Source organism: Galeopterus variegatus, unplaced genomic scaffold (assembly GCF_000696425.1).
Source record: "Galeopterus variegatus unplaced genomic scaffold, G_variegatus-3.0.2 Scaffold1019, whole genome shotgun sequence".
Classification (NCBI taxonomy): Eukaryota; Metazoa; Chordata; class Mammalia; order Dermoptera; family Cynocephalidae; genus Galeopterus; species Galeopterus variegatus.
The window spans coordinates 133,429-144,166 of record NW_007727130.1 but is presented as its reverse complement, the minus strand read 5'-3'; the positions used below and the strand labels follow the sequence as shown (position 1 = coordinate 144,166).

Sequence of the window (10,738 nt, the reverse complement as noted above, 5' to 3'; positions counted from 1 at the left end):
AGATCCCCTTAAAAAAAAAAAAAAAAAAAAAAAAAAATCAACTTGAAAAGTTTTTCTTAAATTAAAAAAAAAATCAACTTAGGCTGGCCCGTGGCTCACTCGGGAGAGTGCGGTGCTAAAAACACCAAGACCATGGGTTCAGATCCTACATAGTGATGGCCGGATTGCTCACTAGCTGAGCATGGTGCTCACAACACCAAGCCAAGGGTTGAGATCCCCTTACCGGTCATCTTTAAAAAAAAAAAAAATCAACTTGAAAAGATGGCATAATGTTAAGATTTGATAATGCTGCCAGAGGTTATACAGGTTTACCCTGTAAACATATAATTGTATGCTTGAATCATTTCACAATAAAACATATAATTGTATGTTTTAATCACTTCACAATAAAAAAATGAGCTCGAAAAAATACATCTCCCCAAAAGGCACAAACACACACACACAAAGCCTAGCTTCAGTGCAACTATGAGAAAAAGCATTATGGATTTCAAATAATCACTCTCAAGTGAATTTTTGGAAATTCATCCAGCTATGTATAGGAAGGGCCATTACTCCTGTAAGTGGGTAAAACAGTGAAAGGAAAGGATGAGTTTCCAAAGAACAAACTTAGATATTTAAGTAATGAAAAATATATGAGTTCTACTTTCATAGTATTTAGAATAAAGATGCTCACCAAAATAATTAATATATCATGAAAGACTTACAAAGCCATCCCTTCTTGGCCTTTTGGCTAAAATTATGCATAGAAGACTGAAATTCACTTCTTTTTATAACAATATTGGTGTGGGGGGCAGGGGTAGAAACAGCATCTCTGGTCATCAAAGAGAAGTAATACATTCCATTACAAAAAAAGAGATGTCTGTTCCTTTGTTTCTGATAGAAGAATATCTCTTACTCATACTCAGCAACAATAACAATATGTCAAATACTGGTGATGACTTGGGGACAAATTACAAACTATAATAAAACCTAGCAGGTAATAGAAGTACTAGTTATAGATGGTGATAATTCCCAAAGCAGCTTTATACATTTATTGGATTTTTTTTTTTTTTTGGCAGCTGACCAGCTGGTACAGGGATCGAACCCTGGACCTTGGTGTTATCAGCACCACACTCTAACCAACTGAGCTAACTGGCTGGCTTTAAATACATTTATTAGGAAATACATTCATATTTGTGGATTGCATCAGATATTAGCAAAGTACTATTCTTTTGGCTTCAGTCTGAGGGTATGCATGCCATATTCACCTTTGAGCTACTTTGCAGGCATGCACCTACTTTAGACAACAGTTCTAGAATTACAAACAAATATTAAATAAAGTTTTTATGAAGCTCTTTTGGGATACTCTTGCCCTTTTTTTCCTCTCTGTGGAGTATGCATAAAGCAAATGTACTTCACAGGGCCTGGTTTTCTAAAACCTTGCTGTTTCAAATATTGACCTTGCAAAAGACAGGAAATTTTCCCCAGGCTATAGTCTCTGTTGTAAGATAAGGAATTGTAACACAGCAAGGTTGCTGGCTCAAAGACAGACAGTTTACTGAGTGATATGTAAAGATACTGGGAAATTGCTATAAGAAGAAAATGTTTGCTAAAATCAAGCTTTTGTTAGTGGATCGACTTAATTGCATTATAGAATGTCACCTTGCTTGTCTTACTGAATGTTACCAGCTTCTATTGTTAAACTTGTTAAACTATACTTAGCAAAAACCCCACCTATGTTCTCTTTCTGTAACTTTCAATCATTGTATTGGGTCAACCTTAATCCAGTATGATCTCATTTTCAATCTTTAATTAAATTTACAAGGACCCTATTTCTAAATAGGCCACATTCTGAGGTTCTGGGTGGACATGAATTTTTGAGCAACACTATTTAACCCACTACAAAGTGACAAAAGTAATGGTGAAGAAAGAGGTATTTTGGAGGGGCTGAGACTTTTAAATAGAAGGCAGTTTGGTCCCTGTTGTATCCATGTGTACCAATGTCATAGCAACTACTTGTGGGAAAAGGGGAGGAAATATTTTTAAATTACTGACAAGCCTTACTATTAAGCCTTCAGCCAGCAGCAATGTATGAGAGTGTCTGCTTTGTTACAGCTTCACCAGTAGTATGTTGTTAAACTTTTGTTTTTTGTCAATTTGGGAGAAAAACAGTATCTTACTGTAGTTTTAATTGCATTTTTTTTTATGTTTGAAGTTTAGCATTGTTTTATCTGTTAAATGACCATATGCAATCTTTTTTTGGCCGCTGGCCAGTACAAAGATCCAAACATGTGACCTTGGTGCTATCAACACCCGCTCTAACCAACAGCTAACCAGCCAGCCCTCCATGTGCATTTTTCCCTTTAAAATAGAGTTGTTGGTTTTCTTATATTCCAGAAACCTTTCGTAGATTGGGGATATTAACCCTTTGTGATGAGTGAAAAATATTTTTTCCAGCTTTTCATTTGTCTTTCCTCTGTTTATGGTGTTTATGTTCATGTACATTTTTTTAAAGAAGTCAGACTACCAGCCTTTCTCCTGATTGTGTCTATATTTTGAGTCATAATTAGAAAAGGTTTCTCATTCCCAAATTGTAAAGGACTTCATGGTTTTTTTCTTTTTTTTTTTTCTGGTGGCTGGCCAGTACTGGGATCCACCATGACCTTGGTGTTCATAAGGCTAACTAACTGAGCTAACCAGTCAGCCCTCCTCCAGAGCTTCAAATTTGAATGGGTCATCATAGGCCCATGGCTCTACAGATGCCAATGGAAATGGCTATGTACTGACTAGCAGTCAAGGGGAGTAGAATTTGTGATGTGAAAAACAACAAAAACATTTTTTTTAAAAAAAGCAAACCATATTCTCTATAACAAAAAGAGTGGAGAACACACTGACAAACAACTAAGAGTTGTCTTCATTTGTCAGTTCAGTTGTTATGAATTGACATGAGTTTATCATTCTACACACTAAGAAACAGTTACTCAGGAATCATTTAAAGTAGGTGGGGGAGATTTTTGTCAGTCTTTCAATAGGAAATCAAGGCTACCTTATTTTTAGAAATCATTTTAACAATTACAGTATATTCAATCTTTGGAAGTCTGATCATCTAAAAGAGTCAAAGGACAGAAGTAATTCTTCTATATCTCTGCTTGAAAGCCCTTTGAATACATAAAAACAGGTCAGAGCAAAGGTTAAATGAACTAAAAGTACACAAACACATTATGCCATACATCATTCTACTAATAAAAATAAATTTTAAAGTCTATGCTAAACAAGAAAATAAAAGATAAACATCATGATTGGAACCCTGGCCATACAACATAGGTTATTTATATAATCAACCTAAAATATTGACAGTCAAAAAGGAAAAAAATGAACAATCTTCCACCTAAACTGTCTTCCAAATTTTTTTATTTCCCAGTGAAAACAGAAGTGTATGGGTCAGTTTACTTTAACTACATGAATTTTTAAAAGCATGTGAGTGTGCACCCTCATATATATATACACACAAAAATACCCTATATATTTTAGATACTGTCAATAAATAAATGCCTGAAAATGCTTTCCTTTTTCATCATTTCCGTATTCATTTGTATGACCAGGCCTTACCTATCTTCCTCCTCCTCTATGCTTTAACTGGTTAACATGATACTTTAAGACTGTGACTAGGGAAAAAAGTTGGACCCTGGTGTAACAATTGTGAGTGGCAGGGGGAATCACAGCAAAGAGGGCTAAATGAAAATAAGTTGTGAAACCATAAGGGTAGGCACAGAGATTCTGCATGAGAGCACTGGTAAAAAAACACATCCTGAAAGTAGAAAATCTCAGGTCAAGAAAAGCATCAGAAATGAAAAAAATTCATCTGGTTTGTAGTAAACTTTTGAAATACACACTTGATTTAAAAATTAAAGGGGAGGGCTGCTCAGATGTCTCACTTGGTTAGAGCATGTCTTGGTAACGCCAAGATCAAGGGTTCAGATCCCCTTACTGGCCAGCCACCAAGAAAAAAAAAAAAAAATTTAAAGGCATGTGGGGATGAAGAAAAGCTACATACACACGTACAAAATTGCTATGCCAACTTTATTTTCCATCTCACTCCCATTTTATAATCCCTTAATGGTTTAAACACCTTAGAACTGTCCAAATTTACTTTTGGAAAAGGGAGGCACTATCTCTGGCAGGAGGGTGCCCTGGAATTTGAGGGATTTTCATCAAATTGCTCTATAATGTTGAAAGCAGGTCAAAGGCACAGTTTCTTATCAAATTACTCAAGAGTTCTAAAGTTCAGTACTGTTTAAAACTGCTTAGATTTTATCCCTCTAGAAAAAATATTTTTAAGAAGGTATTCTGTTTTTCAAGACCATTGTAATCTGTCACTTTAGTCGTTCGTTCACAAATTTCATTCTTTCCTCAGCCCTGGCGAAGGGTGCGAATAACGGGTGACGCCTTGTTGCACGCTTTCAGTTTGAAGCTCGGAAAGGCCAATGGAGCTTTAGAGACTCCAAATTCCCAGGCTATTTCCACCTCGACTTTGTCACCTCCTGTGAAATCTCTAATCTACAGAAAGCGGCTGATAAAAAAAGACATCACAAGCCACAAGGCCTTGAGATTACAGGCTCTCCCGGCAAAACAAAACCCAAGTCCTCAGATCAAAGCCCAGCGGGGCTCTGCATCCTCGATATCCATCTCCTGGAAAGCTCACATTTGGACAGCTCAGGCTCCTGGGCTCGGCTCGCTGGCCGTGACAGATGAGCTGCCAGTGTCACGTGCTCCAGGAAGAACCCCTTCCCGCCCGCGCAGCCCTGTAGATGGCTGGGGTCCCCTAGTAGTTTGCGCCGCCCGGTCTCCGCCTCCCAAGCTCCCTCGGTGCGTACAGATCCCGGGGTCATCACGTCTCCCGGATGCCGACTTCTGCAGCATGCACGCCTCGGGGGATTCGGGCAGGGCGCCCGGGAACATCGTGGCGGGGAAACGCTGGCGGCCAACCCTTGCCTCCCTTCTTTCGTCCCCGCTCCGACCCCGGCCCACCCCTCCTACCCCATCCCGCGCAGCGCACGCCTCCAGCCCTGCTCAGATTGCAGGCCGAGCTCCGTCAGGGCAGGAAACGCCCGCCGCCTGCGGTGCAGCCAGGGCGGGCCCCTCCCCGACAAGCTGCTCTTGACCACGACAGGGAAGAAAGCGGCGCACGGAGAACAGAGCCTGACCGTGGGGCTCGGACACGGGCTAAAGGGGCTGGGAAAGTAACACCTACATTTCCCCTTCGCCTTCCCGGAGGACCCTCCTCCGTTTACTCTCCAATCTGGGGAACACCAATAAATAACATAAATGAATTGCATTCTCTAGGCTCTTACCTCGTGTCGGCTATGTTCCTGGAAATGTTTTAATTAGCTAATGGAGGGCGGGGGGAGGACTTTCTTGGTCGGTAAATAAGAATGCCTTCTCCGATGTCTCCGATCTCTAGAGGAAGCAGTTAAAACAGCCACTGCCCCGTCTGCTGGAAATCCAGGAAAATTTTCCTCCAGCAGCTGACTAGATGGAGAGGGCAAGTCTGTTCCCTCTGACTGACCGCAGCTCCGGCCAATCGGCGCTCGGCGAGGCGGTGCGCCGGCTGCCCGGCCCTCGATCGCAGCCAATCACAGATCCCGACAGGAACGAGCCTCCTGCAGCTGCAGTCTGATTTTGCAGACTTAGAGCTGTGTACGACAGAACGACGGCGACTTGGGCCAGTAGCGGCTTGTGGTGGCGCCCCGCCCTCCCGAGGTAGATGCACCGGCCAAGGAGAGGGCGCGCCTGGGCGATGGGTGGGGCCGGGAGGCTTGGTACCTCTCCAGTGGGTGGATGAGGGGGCGTGTCTCTTCGGGCAAGGGGGCGGTGGTGGTGACAGCTGGGAAATCGAGAACGGAATACCAGCCCTTGGCTTAGACACAGAGCTTAAAATGCGTCTGGTTTTATTGCCTCAGGCATCTTACGATCCCTAGAGAATGTCCATTCATTCATTCATTCAACATGTATTTCTGGGGCCGGCCTGTGGCTCACTCGGGACAGTGTGGTGCTGGTAACACCAAGGCCACAGGTTCGGATCCCATATAGGGATGGCCGGTTGCTCACTGGGTGAGTGTGGTGCTGACAACACCAAGTCAAGGGTTAAGATCCCTTTACCGGTCATCTTTAAAAAAAAACAAAAAACAAAAAAAACCATGTATTTCTGTGTTTATGAAGCACCTCTGTGTGCCAGGCACTTGCTAGGCACTGGGGATACAATCCTGACCCTGTTAGACGTGAGAGCTGTCCTCATAGAATTTACAGGAAGAAGAGGGAGAAAACTAACAAGTAAACAAACACGTAAAATAATAACAAACCATGTCAAGGAAGGAAATAGACAAGATGTGGATATAGAGAATAATGTGGGGGCTTGACTTTAGATAGGGTTGTTATCTGAAAACTTTATAGGATGGCATTTAAGCAGAGTCTTAAGAGTGAGAAGGAAATCAGATATTCAACCAAACCATGGAACCAGTAAAGTGATGATTGTTCTGAGCAGAGGGGACAGCAGAGCAAAGGTCCTTAGGTGGGACAATTTGGCATTTTTGGAAGAACAGAAAGAAGGCCAGTGTAGCTGTACAGTGAGGGAGGGGAGAGCAGCAAGATGTGAGGAAGATGAGGTGGCAGGGACCTTGAAGTCTGCATTACATTTTAAATATAATGGGCCTAGCAGGCCTCGACCTCGCACCACCCTCCCTCCATCCTCCTCCTACCCTATATTCCTCCCCTTTTCCCTCTCCCCCTCCCCGTCAACTGCTCTGCAACGACATCCTAGAATGTAAAAAAATAATAGTAATAAATTAATTAATTAAAAGGGGGGGAATATTTCACCAAAAATAAATAAATAAATAAATAAATTTAATGGCCTCTATTGAGGCATTTGAAGCAAAGGAGTGAAAGGATCTGCGTTAGACTTCAAATCATTCAGTTAATGTGCAAAGAACAGGTAGACTGGGCTATTGGGAGACTGGTTAGGAGATTACGGCGGTTGAAATTTAAAGTGGGAGATGACATGATTAAACTACGGCAATATCACTGGAGGCAGAGAAAAGCAGAGAGATTAGAGATTTTAAAGGTAAATGATTAACTTGTTTTGACCTTGTAGGTTTTCTGGTCCAGGGATTTTGTTCTGAATCCAGTAAATTTAATAATCTGTTTAAAGAGTGATTCTCACATTGCTGGTTCACAAATTCTAGTAATAATTCTCAAATCCTTGAGGATTATTATGTTGACATTCAATTTTCATGGACTTGCTGGAATTTTCCTTTTTTAACTTTTTATTGAGATATAATATTTATACAGAAAAGTGCACATATCCTAAGTGTATACAGCTCAGTGAATTTTTACAGTCTCAACACACCTTTGTATTCAACACCCAGATCAAGAAGTAGAGTATTATTGGGGCCGGCCCATGGCTCACTCGGGACAGTGTGGTGCTGGTAACACCAAGGCCACAGGTTCGGATCCCATATAGGGATGGCGGGTTGGCTCACTTGGGAGAGCATGGTGCTGACACCACCAAGTCAAGGGTTAAGATCCCCTTACCAGTCATCTTTTAAAAAAAAAGTAGAGTATTATTAACACCTGGAAACCCCACCATACTGCCTTTTAGTCCCTGTTTCCTTCCAAGGGTAGACTCTATGCTGACTTTCAACACAGAGATTACTTTTGTCTATCTTTATACTTGATATATATAAAATCATAAAGTATGCATTCTTTTGTGTTTGGCTTCTTTGGTTCAATAGTCTACTTCTGAGATTCTTCCATATTATTGCATATAGCTGTAGATCATTCATTTTATTTCATTCTGTGAATATACCATAGTTTATGAATTCATCTGATGGTTGTCAAGGTAGTTTCTACTTTGGATCTATCACTGATAGTGCTACTATGAACATTCTAATACATGATTTTTGGTGATGGCCTTTTCTTTTGATGGAGCATTTTGGAAACTGAGTTAGTGTTATGTTTTAATCTGTTCATCAGTAATGTAGTATCATGAATTGCAACGTCTCAAACATTTGGACCAAAGTTTGATGTAGATAATGAAGGACTTTGCTCTTATAAAGGTGAAAATTTGTGGCAACAACTAGAAACTGTTGATGTAGTAAAATTTAAGCTTGGACGTATAAAACATTTTGAATTATCCTTGGAGCTTTGACCTTCTTTCTGAGCACTTGCAAACTGCATGCCCAGCATTTGAGAACATCATGACTTTGCTACATCCTTTTACTATAATAGACTGTAATCCACAGTCATATGATAAGCAAAGACAGTTAAGCTGTTCTGAAGAATATCTTTGATACTAATACAGTCCTTGGAATTACATTTGAAAACCATGCCATTCCATACACTACCATAGCTGATTAAGAATAAAGCCAGAAGTTTATCTCTTTTGAATTATATACTTCTGGCTTTTAAATCTCTGAAACATAGTTAAACATACTACAAAAAGAATTCATTATGGGGGCGCGGGGAACACTGACCTGGCATGACAGTGATGACTTGGCATCACTGCATAATGTTCAAAAGAATCAAGTGGATATGGCACTCCATACCTTCATAAAGTTGAGCTTTTTCTTTTTTTCAGTTTATATTTTAAAGAATTAAACCATTTGCTGAAAACTAGTGGCTATCAGGAAATTATACCCAAAATAGGTCATAGGGTTTTGGCTAGGTGGGTGGCATGGGGCTTAAACAATAAAAAGTAAGGACCTATGAGTCTTGAATCAATTATTTGAGATTTAGACTAATGCACCATTTTTCCTGATTAGTTTACTAGTCTTCCTGGGAACCAAATGCTGTGCAATAGTGAATTGGTATTTTTATTAATATTTGCTAATGAATAATCAATCTATTTCTTGTTAAAAATTAGAGATGGATGTTTTTGTATCCCCAGAATCAGCAATTTTCCAGATAACTATCTATATGCTACTTTTGGCCTCATGCCTAAAACATGGGCCTGGAATACTAGGAGGTATTTTTCCATGGTTCGCACTACTCTGTCCTGAATTACTAGCACAGGTGTTCCTTTTCTGTGTCATCAGAATAATGGCCAAAACAGTGACACAAATAATTTTTAAGCCATGTCCTCAGACCCAATTAAACTTGAAGCAGTTAGTTTATTTTAAAATATTATTGTTGCTTTTTCCCCCTCTGTGTTATTTACCTCCGCAAATATGGAATGAATAAGCTTCATCCAGTACCGGTGGTACAGAGATTTGACTTATCTTTCCATTTTCATCTTTATTTGGCTATTACTTTATTTGACCTTATTCAAGTATTTAATTTCACTAAGCATCAGTTTCTCAGAGCTGTTATGGGGACAATTGTATTTTGTAAACGTATTTTGTAAGAAGGTTATAAATAAAATTGTGTTTTGTTATTTAAATCACAAAAGCTCAAAATAAAAAAAAAGATAAATAAATAAATCACAAAAACTCAAAATCAAAGAAATGCAATATGATAGTCATTATTAGCACTGTTTGCCAAATATTTCCTACTCTCCCCCTACCCAGGCAGTTCCTGGGTGGTGCCTAGGGAGGGCGGGGAGCTTGTGACTAATTCTGGTCAGTGAAATGTGAGGGTAAATGACAAGATTAATTCTGAGTTGGAGCATTTAATGTCCCTATGCAAGACCCTCCATTGCTCACTTTCCTCTGCTATTGCAACCAGCAATGTTCCAGATAATGGGTGCTCCTTTGGTCTGAGTGACTATGAAGAAGAGAATTCCACTGCCAGCCCACGATGGCCCTGTAGCATGAGTGAGAAACAAACATTTGTCATTTTAAGACACTGACATTTTGATGTTGTTTGTTGCTGCATCTTTTTCTTTGGGGTTGGGGGAGTGGCAGCTGCCAGTACGGGGATCACACCCGTGACCTTGATGTTACAACATTGTGCTCAAACCAACTAAGCTAACCAGCTAGCCCTTGTAGCTGCATCTTAACCTAACTTCACCTAGTCTATCTCAACTGATACAGTTATTAGCTCCAACTTAAAATCATTTGGTTGTATATTTCTTGGGGCAATTTTCATTCATTTATTCAATAAATATTCATTAGGTTGCTACTATATATCAAGTACTATGTTAGGCATTGGTTTTATAGCAATGATGAAAATTGAGAGGGGGTAGAGAGACACAGTAGGTAAGATAAATGCTACAATCAGAAAAGTATAAGGGCCGGCCCGCGGCTCACGTGGGAGAGTGTGGTGCTGATAACACCAAGGCCATGGGTTTGGATCCCTATATAGGGATGACCGGTTAGCTCACTTGGGAGAGCATGGTGCTGACACCACCAAGTCAAGGGTTCAGATCCCCTTACTGGTTATAAAGTGAGCCCATTTACACCACTTTTAAAAAAGAAAGAAAGAAAGAGAAAGAAAGAAAGAAAGAAGGAAGGAAGGAAGGAAGTAAGGAAGGAAGGAAAGAAAGAAAGAAAAGTATAGGATTATTATTCAGTTATAATAATAAATAACATAATAATAAGTATAGTAATAAGATAATAATAAGTTTAGGATTATTATCCTGGTACATGGCTACCAGGAAAGAATGGAAAAAGAGAAAACAAGTGTCTAACTCTTGAGAAGTATCTTGTAAATATAGAACATGTACCTTTTTTGGGCCGGCCCGGTGGCGCACTGCGATAGTGCGCCGCTTGGGAAGCGCAGTGGCGCTCCCGCCGAGGGTTCGGATCCCACATACAGACCGGTTCCC

General features: G+C 40.2%; 1 protein-coding gene across 1 annotated transcript in view; it reads right to left on the bottom strand.

Annotated features, from left to right (window-relative positions):
• The window catches only part of PPM1K (protein phosphatase, Mg2+/Mn2+ dependent, 1K), a 26,869-nt gene extending 21,453 nt beyond the window's left edge, over positions 1-5,416 (bottom strand). Inside the window, exon 1 of the mRNA XM_008574255.1 lies at positions 5,331-5,416. The gene's annotated coding sequence lies outside the window, so the exon portion shown is untranslated. The remainder of the gene's footprint in view (positions 1-5,330) is intronic.
• Between the last annotated feature and the right edge of the window lie 5,322 nt (positions 5,417-10,738).